Source organism: Myotis lucifugus, unplaced genomic scaffold (assembly GCF_000147115.1).
Source record: "Myotis lucifugus unplaced genomic scaffold, Myoluc2.0 scaffold_23, whole genome shotgun sequence".
NCBI classification, from domain to species: domain Eukaryota; kingdom Metazoa; phylum Chordata; class Mammalia; order Chiroptera; family Vespertilionidae; genus Myotis; species Myotis lucifugus.
Window position 1 is genome coordinate 3,618,889 of NW_005871071.1, and position 20,793 is coordinate 3,639,681.

Genomic DNA, 20,793 nt, shown 5'->3' on the forward strand with positions numbered 1-20,793 from the left:
ATGGTGAAACAACAAAAATTAATTTTATCAGCTTTAGAGTTTAAAATAAATAAAACCAGATGGATGTATATTTTAAAGTAGTGGCATGCAATGACAAGATGAGAAATTGCATTAGACATTTTTCAATATTATAGACAGAGAAGATGAATTCTGAGAATTAGCCTATAAAGACATAGTATTGAATTCCAGGTAGGAAAAAAGTCTTGTGATTCAGAGAAGTAAAATTGGCAATGGTGGTCCATGGTGACACAGCCTTCAAGCAAATCAGAGACTTAAAAATTATAATTATTCCAAGAAATTTGCTCATGTTATAATGCTTTACACATTACTTTTCTTAAGTACATAATTTAACAAAACCAAATATTCACCGAAATAAGCCTCCAAATCTGGTACTTCATTTGCAATAGTTCTGAATGTTCCTCCCTGAATAGTGAGTTAACAAATTACTTTCTTTGCAAGGATAGTGGAAAGCAAAAAAAATGCTAATGTTACTACTTGGGGTATTGTTATTTCCTGTGCAGGTTTTCTCTAAAGAGAATTTGCCACATGGTTCATGATATCTGAAATTTCCCATGGGAGAAATTGAATCACTAAGTAGGCAAAATCTGTCCCAACCCACGTTCCAAGTGTTCCCTTGGTTACATTAGCTATTGGACATAGTTGCCAAATTCCAGAACCTCTCAGTAGAATAAATGAATGAAAGACCTTCATTACCCAGCAGGCTCATTTCATTTTGTTTCTTAAATTTCCAGAGATAGTATTTAGTGTAGTTTATTAAACTCATGGACTTGCTCTTCCATGTAGTGAAAAGAAAATGTGATTTAAATTCCCATGCATACAGTATTTATTCAGTTAGTGCAAACTTAAGCAAGATAACTCTTTTAAAAGCACTGACAGAGGAAATATGGTTTGACAAGTCATTTAACCTTTGTATATTCTAATCTCTATTAGTTGTGGGGAAGTACGGGAGTTGGTTGGAAAGTTTGTAAGGAGGAATCTCCAAAAGGTCAAGAGCCTCCAGGTGGACCTGGTTAAAGGCAGCTGCTCCTGCCTTGACTTTTTCAAATAAGTCTGAGCCCTGGGTGCTTCACTGGAATCTTTATGTTTAGTCTTTAGACATCCTTGATTAACGGACACTGCAGACACATACATCTTCTCAAGGATGCTTACCCTGCTGATACTTAATTTTAGTTCAAGCTGTTGTTACAATAAAAGCCTAAGGAGACAGGTGAATGGGGCTATTTGGTTTCTCAAGCCAAGCAGTCCCTTAGCCCTCTCTTTCACAGAAATGTGTGTCAGAGTAATCATTCATCTGTCGCTCAGGGTCTGCAGGTCAGCCCCAGCAATTAATAATATTTAGTACTGATTTACTTCATAGTATATTGGAAAGCTTGATAAGCTAATGAGTATGAGCAAGTAGCACATTATAAAAAATGTCTAAACATCCATGAAAGGCAGAATTCAATAAGAAGGAAGCATGCAAAGACTATTAATAATATAATTTTAATATTTCTCTACATTTTATCACAAGTGATCTAAAAATTTGGTAACTGATTCCTGTTGGGTTTGGTTATCAACTCCTAACCAAAATGTTGAAAAAATTATCATAATTTGAACAATAACAAATATGCCACTGTTATGGGGTTGATATGAGTCTGAGGTTTCACCACAAACCACTCACAGGTAGTTTCTTAATAGGGTAAAGCATATGTGCATGTTGTCTATCATGCTCACAGAGCCCTGGTCTAAAGCATAAAGGGACTTTACGTAGTGCCTTTCACGTTCTCCTCAGGTCACATTTCTATATGTCATTCATAGGTTATATGATTGGCATTCCTCCCAAAGGAACCAACAGGAGGCCATTCTTTCAATGCTTTCCTTAGAAGGTTTCAAACAAAACAAAACAAAACAAAACAACAAAAGAAAAACCATGGCAAAAGTATGTTTTCCTGGACTTCTCATTAGAAAATAGTTTTTTGAAATCTGATTTCATACCAATTGCATCTCCTTCCCAGAATTCCTTCGTTGCCAAAACATTTTCACTGATTATCAGCAATCTCCAAACACAAACATTCTTAACCAAAATATTACCAAAAAAAGGTGATAGATATTTGTATCTTTGGTTCCATCTATATATCTGCATGCATTGCTGCACTTGTGACTGATTTGATTCAGTATAATGAAATTGAATTTATAAGTTCCACAATTAAAGTCAAGTAGTTTAGATAATGTTCATGTACTTCATTAATTCATTTTGTCTTCTTTAAAACCTACCAGGGCAGTGTAGCAATTAACATCTAAGGCCATAATATATTAATATTTTAATTTCCTGTTTAAATTGAGTTTCTCTAAACAGATTTTAGCACTTACTTCCTTTTTTTAAAATTAAATCTTATTGGTGAAAGTATTACATATGTCCCTCTTTTTCCCCCATTGACTCCTTCTAGCCCACCCCCATCCCCTGCCCCACACCTTCACTGTGTCCATGGGTTATGCATATATGCATATAAGTTCTTTGGTTGACCTCTTCCCACCCACCCAACACAGCCTTCCCTCTGAGATTCCAAAGTCTGTTCCAATTACTTTCATTTTGTTATTTCTCTAACTTTTTAAAAAGAAACTGCTAATAAGGAAGAAACATCTAAGCAAGGTTTTATCACTTCTTATTTATCTCTTAATTTCTTCCTCTATCTTTTCCTAGGTGAGGCATGGCTGAAAAATTAATAGCAGTAAAACAAAAGAGGAAAAAATGAAGAGCTTTATACTTTTCCTATAAGTGATAATTTACTGTTATGATATTGGTATATGCATACCCAGTCCTTTGTTTTCAGAAAATGCCAACTTTATTCTTTTTCTTTTTTCTTTTTTTTAAAATATATTTTATTGATTTTTTACAGAGAGGAAGGGAGAGGGATAGAGAGTTAGAAACATCGATGAGAGAGAAACATCGATCAGCTGCCTCTTGCATACCCCCAACTAGGGATGTGCCCGCAACCAAGGTACATGCCCTTAACCGGAATCGAACCCGGGACCCTTGAGTCCGCAGGCCGACGCTCTATCCACTGAGCCAAACCAGTCAGGGCAGCCAACTTTATTCGTAATTGAAATCTTATTACATTTTTCTCTTGGCAATTATGATCTACTACAGATTTCCATTTAAAATTCTCTCTTTAAAAACCTTGCATAAGAGATGTGATAGTTGTCCAGGAATGTCTTAGTCTTAAGAGAACAAATTTAAAGCTTAAATATAACATCCTATATAATAAAAGGGTAATCTGCAAATTGACCAGGAATGACTGGTCGCTATGACATGCACTGACCAATAGGGGGCAGATGCTCAATGCAGGAGCTGCCCCCTGGTGGTCAGTGTGCTTCCACAGGGAGAGCGCCATTCAGCCAGAAGCTAGCTCATGGTTGGCCAGCACAGCGGCAGTGGTGGGAGCCTCTCCCACCTCTGCAGCAGCACTAAGGATGTCCGACTAACAGCTTAGGCCTGCTCCCTGCTGGTGGACATCCTCAGAGGGCTCCTGGACTGCAAGAGGGATGTCTGACTACCACCTTAAGCCTGATCCCCTGAGGAGCGGGCCTAAGCTGGCAGGTGGACATCCCCCGAGGGATCCCGGGCTGCCAGAGGGATGTCTGATGGCCAGCTTAGGTCCAATCTCCCAAGGAGCAAGCCTAAGCCAGCAGGTGGACATCCCCTGAGGGATCCCAGACTGTAAGAGGTCACAGGCCGGGCTGAGGGACCCCCCAAGTGTACGAATTTTCATGCATCGGGCCTCTAGTTATCATTATAAATACTTAAAAATAAAGAGTTAGGTAACACAAACAGGCCCCAAATTGGGTCACATGCCCAAATATTATTGTAGAATGTATGTATATACTCTGTAGGTATTGGCAAATTTGTGAATATGCAAAATGTCTAGATATTCTTTTGTGGTATTTAAGGCTTACTGCATAGTATATTTTTAAATTATTCAAAAATTATTGTTTGGATACCTACCATGTTTTAGGAGTGAGGATTCAATTGTAAATGGGATTAGAAGGCTCCTGAAGCCATTCAGTTTATTTTAAAATTTGAATATTGTTTTTAAACTGCTGGTCTCAACACATCAGTAGATCATGAAATCAATTCAGTGGATTATAACCAGAATTTAAATATATAACTATAAAATTGAAAAAATAAGATAAGAAATAAAGTTTCAGAATTTATCATCTCTATTCTTATAAAAAATCCACATTTTATAGAAGTTTTGTTTTGGTTTTGTGTATATCTGTGTGTATGTGTATACTGCATTATTGTAATAATATACTTTTTACTTTGGATTGTGACCCAAACACTTTTACAAACAATATTATAAAAGAAAGAAAAAACATTTGTAAACAAGTGAACAACTAACTAGGCTAAATAAAATGATTAAGATACAGCAAGAGTTTGGGGAGAAGGGGGTGTAGTGAGGGAAGGGATGGTCAGGGGGGTTATGAAAAGAGGTGACATATAACTGAGATCTGTAGGATGGGGAAGAAACTGCTATATAGCGTGTAGGATAGAACTTTATAAGTGGAAGGAAGAGCCAGTGTGTGTGCCCTGGTGTGGAAATAAATTTGGTCCATTTGAGAAACAAGAATGAGGGCAGTGTGCCTAGGGAGAAGGAAAGAGAAAGTGATGAAGTTGGAGGGAAGGGTAGAACCTAGACTATACATTGCAATATAAGCCATGGTGGGGGGGGGATATAAAAAAGGATTTGGTCTATGGAAAGGAAAATGTTTTTTAAAACTTTTATAAGTCAAAGAAAGTCTTGATCTAATTTATATTTGTACAGATCAGTCTGGATGCTATGAGAACAGTGAATTATAGGAAAGCAAAGCAGAAATAGGCAAATTATTTGGGGCTATTACTGCTGTCACAGCAAATGAGGTCTGTGGCTAGAACTAGTTGGAGGTAATGGAGCTGGAGAGAAAGGCACAAAGCCAGACATGTTTTGGAGATGGAGCAGGTAGCATTTATTTATGAATTTGCATGTGTTGTATCACTGGGGATGGTGATACAGTAAGAGAAATAAAGGATCAAAGATAATTTCTAAGCACTAAACAAATGGTAACATCTTTTTCTGAAATAGGAAAGGTCAAGATAGAGATAGGGTTTGGGTAAGGATGTTTTAATTCTAGAGGTTAATTTTCAACATGTTTTTCTAATATATACTTTTCACCCATAGCACTTACTAAATTTTATAATTACACATTTACTTGTGTAAGTATTTGCTTATTATACAGTAAAAATAAGCCTAAAGCAGAGGTCATGCCTGTTTTGATAATTTTGTGTGTTGCATTGAGTCTTGCATGCCTGGCACAGAGCAAGCATTCAGGGAGTATCTATTGAATGGATGACATATACGTGCTAGTATTAATGAACTAGAGGCCCGATGCACAAAATTCATGCAAGGGGCTTGGCCCCCACTGCCGCAGTGGCTGCCTCTGCCTCAGCCCCCACTGCTGTGGCAGCTACCTCGGCTCTCGCAGCCCCGGCTTAGTCCGGAAGATCATCGGAAAGATGTCCAGAAGGGTGTTCGGCTGTCTGGTCTAATTAGCATATTATGCTTTTATTATTATAGATACTTAAATGAATACCAATAAATTACTTCCTTTTGGTGATCATCTTTTTTTCAAAGAAATCAAGTTTTAACGGAAGAAAATTTCTATTCATATGATGATGAGCCAAGAACAATGAAGTGTCTGTACATAACCTATATAAAACTAGGATTCACTCATTCACTTGGGTCTACACACCAGACCTTCTAGAGTAGTGGTTCTCAAACTTCAGCACATATGAGATTCATTTGGAGGTCTTGTTAATGCAGGGAGGGATTGCTGACCCTTATTCTCAGAGTTTCTGATTTCGTCTGAGGTGGGGCCCGAGAGTTTGCATTTCTAACATCTTCCCAGATGACACTGGTCCAGGAAAAACCAGTTCTCTACCAAGCCAAGATTTGTAGTCTGGGATTCTTAGATCCTTGGGGGAAAAATCTACAACTGGGCTGCAGGGTGTTTATATGTGCATCCCTAGATGGATATATGCAAATGTTTTATGTATATGCTTTGTGCATTTTTTCTGGTAATAGAGCTTGCATATTTCATCAGAATCTCAAAGAAGGCCTTCAAAATTTAATTAATGTTAAGAGTAGTGGTTCTCAATTATGAATATATATTAGAACTCCTTGGGCATTTGCCTCTACCATTCAATAATTGTGTGACTTTGAGCAAAACACTTAACCTCTCTTTGCCTCTAGTTCATCTATAAAATGGGGATAATAGTGGTACCTGCCTCGTACACTTGTTTTGAGTTTCAAATAAGTTAATGTTTGCATATAATTTAGAGCAGTACTTAATAAGTGCTCATTAGGTGGTGGCTAAATAAGATTAAAAACCTGGGAGTGTTTTTTTGTTTGTTTGTTTGTTTGCTTGCTTTTTAAAGTCTAGGCTCTAACCCTGGTGATTCTAATGTACAGCCAGAGCTGAACACCACTGCACCACAATGAAGAGAGAATAAGAAATAAATGCTCTTCCTGAGAGCGTGGGGCTAGTGTCCTCTCAGGGAACCAGACTTTCTTTCCCAATGAATTTATCTTCATAACATTTCAAGAGTTGGTTCTTGCTGATCCCTTAGGGTTCAGCAACTGCAGCCTCACAAGAACCCCAACCTAGAACTTGCTGTCCACAGAAATATTATATATTTATGTTTTAATTCATGAAATGTTGGGATAATTTGTTACTCAGTGAAAGATAACTAATGTGCTATAACCCTAAACCGTATATTTTTTAGAGACCTGAGCTGACAATTTTACTTTTGGTATTTTGGTGCTACTACAAATGATCTGCTCATTTTATTCTTTTGTGACCCTTTAAGACTACCTAAGATATAATGAAATAATTAGCTGGTAAAGTGGCCATGCCCTGCGAGGGAGAAAAAAGAAAACCCAGTATCCTGCCTTGTATTTTCCTGAGGCTTCAGTCAGAGAGAAAAAATGTCATAAGACTCTTGAGCTGAACCAAGCTCAATAGTTAGAGGCCAATTATGCTCAATTCAGGGACCCTGAATTGAGCCAACAAAGAATTTAAAATCTGATACCATCTTAGAAAAATGGAGGAAAGCACAGTGTTTCTTTAGGGACACAGGTAGCCTGGTTGCTTATCTAAACCCTTGAATTGTCAGGGTCCATTGTTGTTCTTTATTTCAAAGACAAACAACAGACTTCTGTGAGGTAGAACTAGAATTTTGTGTTACAGCCTGAATTTTGGGAAGGAGAAAATGACCATGAAGACTTAATGTGCTACTTATATACTGGCCATGGTAACAATTTAAAATAATTGACTAGGTAATGCTCCATCTCTTGGTTCTAATTAACGTGGTCACTGGGCTTTTAAGAAAATCATTTCCATTTACCTGATATTTTGCTAAAGGTCATCACTGTGGGAAGACAGCATTACAAACAATTGAACTTAATTTCAGGACACACATGAGGTGTGTTTGGCAAATGGATTTACTTATACTGCTAGCAAGACCATATCCGTAGCCTAAGATAGTTTAGGCCTGTTTTTGCCATGCAATAACTTTTGAATTGGGAATTTGGGAACCCACAGAAAATTACTGACCAGTTAATGATATCCTACTCTGATAACTCATTTCTATAAAAGGAACACAATATATTACTCTGGTCAACATATTTTAATTATCTTTTACTGAAATAGATTACAAGGTGAGTTAGTAGATGGTAAGGTTAAGATGAATAATAGCATTGCAAACACTCCTGAATGCCTATTTTTCTTTTCTGTTATTTAGAAGCTAGATATTTAGTCAGCATGTTCTAGATTGATTACACACACAACTTACCCTCTGTCTACTCCAGAAATACAAAACAAGTAGTTTCAACTTAATTAGGAGGATTAGGGGAGGGAGCTGCCAGAGAGGAGGAAACTGAGAAATGCATTTATTATTAAGTATGAAAGGGCTCTAAGCCTCCCATTTAGGTCATTTGAATTAATATTGATGCTTTCCTTCAGAGTAAAGATGAAAGGAGGCAGGAATCCCTTAACATCTGAGAAACGGCATGTTTACAAGGTGAAAAGCAATGGCTCATAACATTCATTTTAGTTCCCTTTATGTTTGAGCCCACATGGCCATTTCCAGCTCACCACTGTAAGCAGGATTTGTTTGCCATCCCAACCCCTTCAATTCTTCATTTTAATGCCTTTTCTTCCTTATTTTGATTTCATATATTTTGGAAGAGGATAACCAAGATGTCCCAAACATCTTAGTGTGTTCAATCTGCTGGGAAGCCCTGAGTGTACCAGGGATTCAAGAGGATAAAGAAGGGGGAAGTGTGGAGGCAAAGACCAACAAGTAGTTAGCATAATAAATGTGAGAGGTGTCAGAAGGCTGATGGACCTTGGGGCTTCAGCAAGGGCGAAAAGCTATGCACCCATTGTTCTGTGGAGACAATGGTGGCTGAAGGCAATCTCCTAACCTGATAATCTTTTACTGTTTACCAAACCTTACCTTTGATATGTCTGTTTGCTTTGCTGAAAGGCAAATGTGTATTCTAGTAAATAAAAAGCCATGGGTCCAGAGATGCAGGCAGCCACTCCACTAGAGGGTGAGGCCTCCACCTGGCTTTTCCCCATGCCCTCTAAATTTATATTTCTTGTCAAGTATATCCATTTGTGCGTGGCCTCTTCTCCAGATTCTGAATCCTTGCTGCAAAAGGTTGCAGCAGGGAAGGCCTGGTTGGTGTTGCTCAATTGGTTGAGTGTCAACCTATGAACCAGGAGGTCATGGTTTCATACCAGTCAGGGCACATGCATGGATTGCAGGCCCTATTCCCAGTTGGGGGAGTGCAGGAGGCAGCCAATCAATGATTCTCTCTCATTATTGATCTTTCTATCTTTCTCTTCCTCTCCCTTCCTCTCTAAAATCAATAAAATATATTTTTTTAAAAAGAAGCGGGGAGGGAAGCTAGAAAGTAGGAAGAAAAAAGCAGAATTAACATAGGAAAGTGTGGCTGTAGCACTTCTGTAGACTTTGGTCTTGCCCTGGTTTTTGAGATTTATTCTCACTGATCTCTATTTCCCCATTAAATGCTGTGGGGATTTAATGGAATGTCTTTATACGTCAGATTATACAGCTTGACAGCTGACTTTTATTAACCAGTTTGTGAAATTTATTTGATGGCTAAAATTTGGCTCTATCTTTTAAAAGTAGGGTTTAACCATATGTTTTGTGTGCTATGCTTGCTATTGTAAAATAGATTGTTACATATTCAAAAGCTTTGGCTAAGGATTGAATCACAAAGGTTATTCTGAGGAAAGGTATCCTGACGAACTGAAGCTTTACTATGTTGTTGTCCACATATCAATACAGACAATTAAATTGATGAATAATGTACTATAATAGAGACTGTAGTGGAAAACCTAGAGAAAGTATTAACATTGTGCCATCCCTGGCTCTTATCAAGATAAAAATCATTCTGGATTATATAACTAACCTACACATGTGCATTGATATACACACTAGAGGCCCAGTGCATGAATTCATGTACCAGTGGGGTCCCTCAGCCCGGCCTGTGGAATCAGGCCAAAACCGCTCTCCGACATCCCCCGAGGGGTGCTAGGTTACGAGAGGGTGCAGGCCAGGCCAACGGACCCCACCGGTGCATAATAAGGGCTGGAGAGGGATGTGAGAGGTTGGCCAGATGGGAGTGACCACAGGAGGGCTCCAGGGCGTGTCCAGCCTGTCTCACTCAGTCTGGATCTGCCAGGCCCCAGCAGAGAGCTAACCTACCGGTCAGAATGTCTGCACCCTGGTGGTCAGTGAACGTCATAGCGACTGTTTGACTGGTCGACTGTCTGCCTCCTAGTGGTCAGTGCACATCATAAGGGAGTGGTTGAGTGCCCCTAGCATATCATTAGCATATTATGCTTTGATTGGTTGAACAGCCAACAGGTCGACCAGACACTTAGCATATTAGGTTTTTATTATAGAGGATTGCTTTTGTGCACCTTGGATTTTCATTCAATGATTATTTATTAAGCAACTACATGTGCCAGGCTTGTGTTAAGGAATGAACATGGTCAATGTGGTCCCTTTTTGCCAAAAAACTCATGTCATATAACTGGGAATGTCACTAGTATGACCATCCCACTTAAAAACAATAAAAACATTTACTCTATAAAACACAGGAGTGGGCAAAAGTAGGTTTACAGTTGTTCCTATGGAAAATAATATAACACAAAGCATGCTGAACAGTTAAATATGGAAAACATTGCTATGCAAAACTATGCAAAGTTTCACCAAAATCCCGTTAACATCATACTGATAAGATCAGTAGAATATAAATAAATGGTAAAGCTAGTTATCCACATTGTATAATATTTGATTTTTGTAGTATTATGATACAAAAAAGCATTAACTGTTTTAAAATGCATTGAGTTTTGTTCTATTAAAAAATAATAAAGACAATAAAAGATGTGAACATTAGCAGAAATTTATATGCTCTTGTTGGAATTTGACTCCAAGGCAAAAAAAATGAAAAATGACTTGACATAAATGCAATATGTGTTTCTATTTTTCTTTTAAATAGAAGATTAGGCAAAATAAACAATATTTTCATACTTTTACAATGGAGTTCCTTTTCCTCTATGTTACTGAGTGCTCCATGGACTTTTCATAACAAAAGACTTGTATGCCTGCTTGGCTGAGTCATCAACACCTTTCCTGTCATTTTTCTTACATGGAGTTAATAAACTTGGCCTAGTCTATTCCCCTTCTCTCTTTATTTCCTTGAGATTTTTTATTTATCTTCTTTCTCTTTATTACTATTTTAATTCTTCTCTCTTTACTTATCTTTTTTAAAAAACTGATAGCCACAATTAATTTGCTTCTTTAACTGTTTTCTTTCATGATTTGATTCCTTTCCTGGTTTGTTTTCACATGGTTAATGTATCCATAACAGCACCTCCATTTTTTACTTTCACTAGAAGAGACATTTCTGATAGTTAAATGTCTTCAAAAATCACTGCATGTTCCAAACAACAATGGAAGAAGGCACTATGCTAATTATATATTCTCTAGATTAGTAGTACTCAAACTTTAGCATTCATCAGAATCATGTTAAAAAAAGATTGCTGGGCCCCAATCTGAATTGGCAGTTTTGGGGTGGGACCCAAGAATTTTCATTCTCACATCTTCCCAGGTGATGCTGCTGCTGCTGGTGGGAACCACATTCTGAGAACCATTGGCCTGGTGAATCAGGAAAACTGAAGTACCAGGAAGTAAATTTTCTTCTTGCCTTTATTTAGGGGTGGGGAGAGCAACTATAACAAGTGATTTCTCACATAAACAGTCTCATCTAAATTAATATATTAATCCAGAAATCATATTTCAGTTCATGGGTTGACTCATGTGACCTGCCACTGAAAATTTAAATGCATAGAACTGCTCCTTTTTGCAGTACTGAGCACTGAGAATTACTAACCACTGGTATTAGTTTTTTTTTTAATCCATTAATCTAGACTTGGAATTCTGTATAAAGATATGTTAATAAAAATTAATGGGATGTTATAAAAAAGAAGGTAGGGACTAATGAACAGAGTGTGACTGGAAGAGCTATCTCACAATTTCCCAAGGAAGCATAGCTTACACTTCATGTAAACTTGTCATATTTTGTTATAACACCTGAGTAACACATACACATAGAGTCTCTGTGGGTAAATAAAAGGTATTTGGAGTCTCCCTCCCCCCACATCTATGATTATTAAGCTGTTAAAACTGCTACAACCACATGTGGTGAAAATAATTGTTGGGAGTTGGGACTACATACTTAGAAATTTTTTCTCTGTATGAATGATTGCTTCAGGTTTGTGTGATTCTGTTGAATTGCAACTGGAAATTAGAATTTGGGAATGGAACAGATATCTATGCTTTTGCCTTTTTGTAGACATGGGCTTATATTCATGCAGGCGATTACTGGCTTACAACATTTTCTATTAAGTGTCAGAGAAAGGGGAAAGAGTAGGGACATTCATAAAAGATGAATAAGAGCTTAGGATATTGTGAGTGATGTATTTTATTTGTGAAGTATAATACAAGGATAAATGTTATAATAGGATGAATTATGGGAAAATAGGAAAGTACTTATTTCTGTCTGAGAATCTCACAAAAAATTAACACAATAAGTAACATTTGAATTGGACTTTGAAGAATACATGTCTTTGCTAGGAATGGCAAGTAAGGAAAAGCTTAGGTGAGGTGAGGGGAAAATGCACAATTTCCTGAGGCAGAAACTTATGTAAGGACTTCAGGGAAACTTTAAATCCTTGGATAAACTAAAGCATATAGTATGTGTATGGGGAAAATATTGGCACTAGGTCTAAGATCAGGTACAGAAAGGAGAGTAGGTTACAAGTAAGTCCAGGCTATGCTAAGAAATGGTCAGGGAGGCATCCACAAAGGAAGAACTTATCATTCAAGGTGGAATTAGGAAAGGTGATATGTCTGATGAAGGTCAGTTGTAAGAAGCATTGGAAGAAAATTGTTGAGAAAAGCTTATATAGAGCTTATAGTATAGATTTGCTAAATGAATGCTGAAGAGAAAAAAAAGTCAACCATGTCTTCCCAATTTTTAGCTTAGGCCATTGGATTAATTGTGATGCTCTTTTATTATATCAAGAATGTGAATGTTTGCTGAAGTAGCATGTAACTATCTCTGTGGTATTCTGGTATTCAAAGTAGCTAAATCTTAGCAAATAACTTTAAGAACAGGAAAATGACTTGATTATTAATCATATGGTATACTAGAGCCCCAGTGCACGAATTCATGCACCTTGAAAGGGACCTGTGGGCCGCAAGGCTGAGGTGGGCACAGGGGCAGGTCTCGGCCCATCCTCTGTGCCCCCACCTGGCCCCTCCTGCTGCTGCTGCTCCCACGCACTGACGGTGCAGGCCCCACTCACACCCACTGATGGCACGGAGCAATTGGGGCTGGTGCCAGCAGCGGGTGCGAGTGGCGGCAGCAGGAGCTGGGCTGCTGACAGACATGGGACCAAGCAGCGGCTGCTGCCCCAATCACCCCTCAGGAGCAGGAGGAGGTAGAGAAGCCCTCAGGGACAATCAGTGCCAGCAGCTGCCACTTGCACCTGCTGATGGACCAAGCACTCAGGACCGGCGCCGGCACTGGCAGTGGGTGCAAGTGGGGCCAGCACTGGCAATGGTTGTGAGCAGGGTCATCTCCAGTAGCTGGTGTGAGAGGTGGCTGCTGGCCCCAATTCCCCTCAGGAGCAGGGGGAGGTGGAGAAGTCTGGAGGGGTGATTGGGGCCGGCAACTGCTGCTAATACCTGCTGTTGGTGCTGAGCCAATAGGGCCCGGGGGGGGGGGGGGCGGGGGGGACTGTGGTGCGTGGGAGCAAAGAATTTTCAGTAACCACAAGAGGCTTGCTCTGATGACAACAACCAGCGCCCTGCCTTGGTCTTGCATCCCCCCTCACCTGCTCCATTATCCCACCACAGCTGATACCCTCCATGTTCCGCGCACACTCCCTGGTGGTCAGTGCACGTCATAGCGATCAGTTGTTCCGGTTGTTCTGCCATTTGGTCTATTTGCATATTAGCCTTTTATTATATAGGATAGGGTAGAATTTTCTCAGGTATAATACATTATGTCCATTAAAAGCTAATACTTCATACATAAGTATTGTGTTATTTCTTTGAGTAATTCTCTAGACAAGAGTAATACTGATTATTCTCAATAGGATGGGGGGAAAAGCCACCTTTCCTCTCTTATTGGTTAAGAAACACCAACATTCTTGTTACTCATGGAAGTTTCTGTACCTCTGAGGTATGTTGGAGTGGGGGAGAAACACCAAACAGGTTGAGAACCATTGCTGCAAGAAAAGGAGGCCATATAAGTCCTTTACAAAGCGCAATCAATCTCTGCTCCCCCCATCCATAGTCTTTGAAGTGAACAGAGATGAACTTTAATTAATGTCTGTCATTCTGGTCAAGTTAAGAAAAACTAAAAGTAGTAAATAGGAGAAGAAAGCAATTGGTTGTTTCCAGGGAGGGTTTAATTCATTGTAGATATTAGTCAGAATCCAATCTTTTCTATCAAATAATGAGGATCTACATAAATTGACAACCAGTGACTTATGAGGGTAGACTTGAAAATCAGCAGAAAATTGTTGGTAGGTAGACCAGAAAGATGAGGTGTGAGCTAGACCAAGTATGAGGGAGACCAGAAAAATGCTAAGTATGAGAATACTCTAAGTGAGGTGAGGTAAATTCATGAGGCAACAAGTCGATTATTTGGGCATAGCCAAGGTAGTCAGGAAGATCAGGAGAGATGTGACCATGCTCACTGTCTTTGTGGCTACAAGGTCAAGGGCAATGTTCTAGATGCACAGGGTGACCTGAGACCTGTATTAGGGTAATAAAAAGAGAGCATATTTCTTTCATAGAAGAGCCAAAAAATAAATGTGAGGAGAGTAAAGAACTTTCTGAAAGTATTTAATATGTAAATATTCAAATTTATAAGACAAAAGGAGATAGCTCATAAAAATTGTGAGGGCAGAGTTGTGCTTATTGGAATGATGAGACCAGGAAAACTTACAAAGGCAGTCTTAGAATCTTCACATACTAGTAAGATCCAACATAACTAAGCAGTGGACAACAGATTGGTGATAAAAAGTTAGAATGCCCAGAATTATACATGACTTTAATAACAGTGTTAAAGCCTCACTGCTACTCGGTGTGTGGCACACTAACCAGATGCCTAGGCATCATCTCACATTTTGTTAGAAATGAAGAGCATCACCCCCTACACACACACACACACACACACACACACACACACACACACACACAGATCTACTCATTCAGAATCTGCCTTCGAACACTAAAGTGCCACTAAAGTTTGAGGAGCACTGATCTGGGAGACTTCAGTAATGCCGGTTTAAAGATGATTGTGTTTTACATATTATAATTAATTCTATCTCTGCCTAAGTTAATTAAGTAAAACAATCATTTTCAATTAATTTATTTTCAGTGACTTTTGTTCATATATTCAAATTTCATCTGAGAATTTGGCAGATGCCTTCAACACCCCTTTTCCATCACCCCTACCCCTAAAGGTGGATGCAATTTCAGAATGCAGTTTGAAGATCAGCCACAAACCCCAACTAAAAAAACACCCAGTGTTTTAAGGCATCCCAAGCGCTTTTTTATGGAATTACTAGAGGCCTGGTGTGTGACATTCGTGCACTGGGGAGGAGAGTCCCTTAGCCCAGCCTGTACCCTCTTGCAGTCCGGGATCCCTTGGGGGATAGCCAGCAGTCAGACAACCCCCAAGCTCCTGCCACCGCCGCTGCACTCGCCAGCCATGAGCCCGGCTACTGGCTGAGCAGCACTCCCCATGTGGGAGCGCACTGACCACCAGGGCGGGGGCAGCTCCTGTGTTGAGTGTCTGCCCTCTGGTGATCAGTGCGCATCATAGTGACCAGTCATTCCGTCGTTCAGTCCATTTGCGTATGAGCCTTTTATTATATAGGATTAATTGGAAACCACCTGAATCCTGTGGACCTAATCCATTGTCTAGTGGCTATCTTGAGGCCTTGCAAGATTTGCTTTTAATAGAGACTTTGAAGACAATTATATGTTATACAATAATGCCCTGGTCAGGAATGTCCTGATATAAGAACGCCCAGGCAATGAAGTTCTGTAGATACCAAGATGATAAATGAAATACCTGCAGTCAATTGGAATTGGCAAGTCAACATTTCAGTCACATAGAGGCATCTAGACATTTTGATGGTATTATAAATTGCCTCCAAGTTCTTGTTTACTAAATTATAATCCTCAAATTTGTCATAATAAATACTCAATAAATACTAGCCTTTATGTGAAAGGGAAGGAGAGAGAGGTAGTGAACAGATTCACAAGTATATTTAAACATTCTCCTAGGAGTTTAAACCTTAAATGACCCCTAAAGGAGACTACTTCGGAACTCGGTCAGGACATCCTTGCCTTACTTAATAATAACAGAATGGTCTCCTCCCACCAGCACAGTGCTTTAGAGTCTGCAAAGTACATTTACTGTGTCAGATGATCCTCACATCAACCTGAAAACTCTTATCACCTTTTTATAGAAAAGAAAACTAAAGTTTGGAGAGATTATGCATTAACTGTCCAAGGTTGTGCAGCTCATACATGACAGAGATTTCTGAAACTGGTTTTTCCAGACTCAGATCTCTGGCTGCCTTCCAACTTGCAATACTACAAATTGTAAGTCTGAACATGGCAAGTGTTCTGGCCTTGTTTCCAAGGCGCTTTGTATAGGGCTGTCATATTTGCAATTTGAGTCAAATAAACAAGCGCCTATTGAATTTCTATTAAGATTCAATGAACACAAAGATGACATATATAATCTTTGCACTCAAAAGCCCTCTCATCTGTGTAAGAAGATGCATAAACCATGAACTGCAATCCAAGTACTCCCTTATATGCCTTCTTGACAATGTGCATAAATAAGCAAATGTAACAACTATTGACTGTATACTTTAAGTAGGTAAGTTATATGGTATATTATTTAAGTATCAAATCTGCTATTTGAAAAGTCAAACTAATAATAAAACTGTCTCCAAAAGAGCTAAGATAATCACAAAATGATTAATTACCATTGATCTTGGACCTGATTCTTAAAGATACAATCTCTGCATTTTGGGATACTGTTATTGCACAAAATTATTAACCTATAACCCATAAGCATCTGTTCAAAGTTACAGATGCTTTACTTATAACATTTCTAATTTCATTGTTGTCTCAAACAAATAATAAACTTTTGAGTTTTAAATTTCTTAACACAAACATTACACTTAACATTTCTCAAATTAACACACAGTTTTATAAGTGAAGGGAACATAAAATACCCAATATTTGCACACATGCTACCACATAAGCAAAGATATAAGCCTGCTCAAATACAATGTGCCCTGGCAAGCAGTTCCACCTTGGAATAGTTCCAAGCAATCAATTTTCTCATAAGTGTGGGCAGTGGCCTCCCTGCCCATTGCCCAGCCCATTGATCCAATGTGTACCTTTCATTGTACAGTTGAGGACGATGAAACACAAAGCTGTTGATTTCTCAGGAGATTCCCAAAATCACATAACAAAAGAAGATAAAAGCGGAAGTCTCCACCACTGCCCTTTTCACTACTCCGTTGAGTTGGAATTACCTGATAAACTTTTTATGCAACAAATAGTTACTGAGTAGCTTCTATTTTCTAGGCATTGTTCTGGGCAATATAGCTATGTTGGTAAAAATCATAGATAAAATTATACATTGCAGTGAAGAATACTGCAATTGAAGAAATATTCAATTGAACAAGCATAAACACACAAACAAACAAATAAAAGATAGTAATTCGTTACTATGCTAAGGATTCAACTAAGGTTACTCCTGGGAATGATGTTCGATCCTTAGGAGGTGGCATGAAGCTGAGCCCTGCACAGCTGCTGTGAAGATTGGTGGAAAGAGAAGTCCAGGCAGTAGATGACCTGGCATAAAGCCCAAAACTGGAATAAACTGAGTGTGCTGGGGAAAAGAAAGGAATCCATGGTAACCCTACATGTTTGACTTAAGTAACTGCATGAATGGTGGTGCCAATAATTGCAATAGGGAAGGGGGCCAGCCAGAGGGAAGAAGCAGGTTCTGACATGGAGATTCAGACTTCTATATTGATCATGTAAAGTATAAGATGCCTGATAGACATTCAAGGAGGGCAGAGGAGATTAGCAGATAGGACTATAGGAACAAAATTTCTCTCTGAAGAAATTCACCTTACTAAGAAAATTATCTTACTATATTGTGGGCTAGTGGACTGGTGGTTCCCATTTGACTTAAGAGACTTGTTGGATTCCAAAGAGACAATCAGAGCAGAGTGGTATAAAAGGATGTGGTTGGTTGGAGGCAGAGAAAAAGCAGGACTGATAAAAACAACAGAAAGGAACACTGCATTGCAGAACATAAACTTTGTCCCTCTGAGCAGTTCTGCTGTAATCTTAAGAATTAGATAAATCTCTATATTTGTGGGATGGTAGACCCAGACTTTACCAGAAAAGTCAATAAAATAATTTACTGTGTACTTTTTTTTTTAAAAAAAGTACCAAACAAGAAAAACGTCTTTATGTTCCTTCTGTGTCCCCTAGTAGCAACCTTACATTTTAGCAATGCTAGGAAACGGTGGCACGAACTCTAAACCAGTCTTACCCTATTTACAGTATTAATCTATTTTCCACCCTGCAGTCAAAATGCTTTATCTGGAAAGACCTGACCCTGATGAAGTCCCTTTATGGTCCCCTGATTCTCTAGGCAGAGAGTCACACACCTCACCATGGGGTACAGGCCCTGCATGCGGGTCCCTATCATTTTCCCCAACCTCACTCCTTGCTCTTTCTGGCTCATGGGCCTGCTGAGTTCTCGTGGCCAGGGACCATCGCTATCTTGTTCATTGTTGTATCCTCCACACTGAGTGCAGTTATGTGAACTTAGCTTCTAGGGGCTCAATATATATTTGTTGAAAAAGTGCAAAGATAATTACCTACTAGACTAGTAAGTTCCTAGAGGACAGAAACCATAGACTGGTTTGTGGTTCTCTCACTTTAAACATGGAAGTGCTCAAATAATATTTAGAGGATTTTTAAACTCAGAGCTGCCTTCCCTTGCTTTACATTGTATGACTTAGATTTATTAAAAGTGAAGTTTCTGCAAGCCAGTCAATGAAAGAAAAATACCACATGATCTCACTCATTCATGGATAATAAAGACCATTACAAACTTTTGAACAATAATAGATACAGTGGCAGAGCTGCCTCAAACTGATTGTCAAACTGTAGTGGGAAGGCCAGGGAGGGTTGGGGGACAGGAGGGAGGGGAGTAAGAGATCAACCGAAGGACTTGTATGCATGCATATAAGCATAACTAATGGACATAAGACACTGGGGGGTAAGGGAGGGCAGGGGATTGTCAAGGGCGGGGGGGGGGGAAAGGACACTTATGTAATACCCTTTGTAATACTTTTAGCAAAAAAAAAAAAAAGAAAAAAAAGTGAAGTTTCTGGTGAAGAGCCTTGCTATTGCCCTGTGTAAGCTTCGACTGGATTTTAACCTGCCTCGCCTTGGCTACCATTTCCACGCCCATGCAGATGAATATCCACACTCTCAACATGGCCTGCTTCCGTCAGTAAACTACCATCAAGTAGCCCTGCATCTGAGCATTATCTTACAAGTGAGATATCACTAGGATCCTGCACCTTAGACCATTTGATGAAAATGTATGCACTTCTTATTGCTTTTAAATACTTTGAGAAAATTATCTTACTATATTGTGGGAATACTTTTTAGAACTAAACTGTTCACAAGGCTTTGGGTTTTGTTTCTTTTTTGGTGATGATATATTCAATAAGTGGTTAACACTCAAAATATCTAAGGAACTTACATACTCTATCACCAAGAAAACCAAACAATTCTGATTAAATAAAAAGGCCAGAGGACCTGAACTGACATTTCTTCAAAGAGGACATTCAAATGGCCAATAGACATGAAAAGATGCTCAACATCACTAATCATTAGGAAAACACAAGTTAAAACCACAATGAGATATTACCTCACACCTGTCAGAATGGCTATCATCGGTAAAACAACAAACAACAAGTGTTGGAGAAGATGTGGAGAAAAGGGAACCCTCGTGCACTATTGCTGGGATTGTAAAAGGTGTATCAACTATTAAAAACAGTGTGGAGGTTTTTCATAAAATAAAAAATAGGATAACATGCTCAAATTCACTAATCATCCGAGAGATGCAAATCAAAACAACAATGTGGTACCATCTCACACCTGTCAGAATGGCTATCATCAACAAATCAACAAACAACAAGTGCTGGCAAGGATGTGGAGAAAAAGAAACCCTTGTGCACTGCTGGTGGGAATGCAGACTGGTGCAGCCACTGTGGAGAACAGTATGGAGTTTCCTCAAACAATTAAAAATGGAACTCCCATTCGACCCAGTGATTCCACTTCTAGGAATATATCTCAAGAAACTAAAAACACCAATCAAAAAGGACATATGTAGCCCTATGTTCATAGCAGCACAATTCACCATAGCTAAGATTTGGAAACAGCCTAAGTGCCCATTAGTAGACGAATGAATTTTAAAAATGTGGTACATCTACACAATGGAATACTATGTTGCTGAAAAAATAAAGAACTCTTACCATTCACAACAATATGGATGGACCTGGAAAGCATTATGCTAAGCTTAATAAGCCAGTCAGAGAAAGATAAATATCACATGATCTCACTCATATATGGAATATAATAGACAACATAAACTGATGAACAAAAATAGACACAGAGACAGAGAAGCATCAAACAGACCATTAAAATTTAGAGGAAAGGCAGGGGAGGAGTAAGAGATCAACCAAAGGACTTGTATGTATGCATATAAGCATAACTAATGGACACAGATACCGGGAGTGGGGGCGGGGGGTGAGGGCATGTGCTGGGGGGTGAGAGTGTCTGGGGAGAGGTCAATGGGGGGAAAATGGAGACATATAATTTTTTAAACAATAAAGAATTAAAAAAAAGAACTGTCATATGAAACAATCAATGTTTTAATTAATAAATTATTGCATTTAAAAACAAAAACAAGAAATAACGATTTCACTAAAATGTGTGTTCTAATGTGAATAGAT

The 20,793-nt window shown here is 38.9% G+C and overlaps 1 protein-coding gene across 1 annotated transcript in view; it reads right to left on the minus strand.

Annotated features, from left to right (window-relative positions):
- The window catches only part of UNC13C (unc-13 homolog C), a 503,951-nt gene that overhangs the window by 139,002 nt on the left and 344,156 nt on the right, over nt 1-20,793 (minus strand). The gene's annotated exons all lie outside the window — the stretch shown is intronic.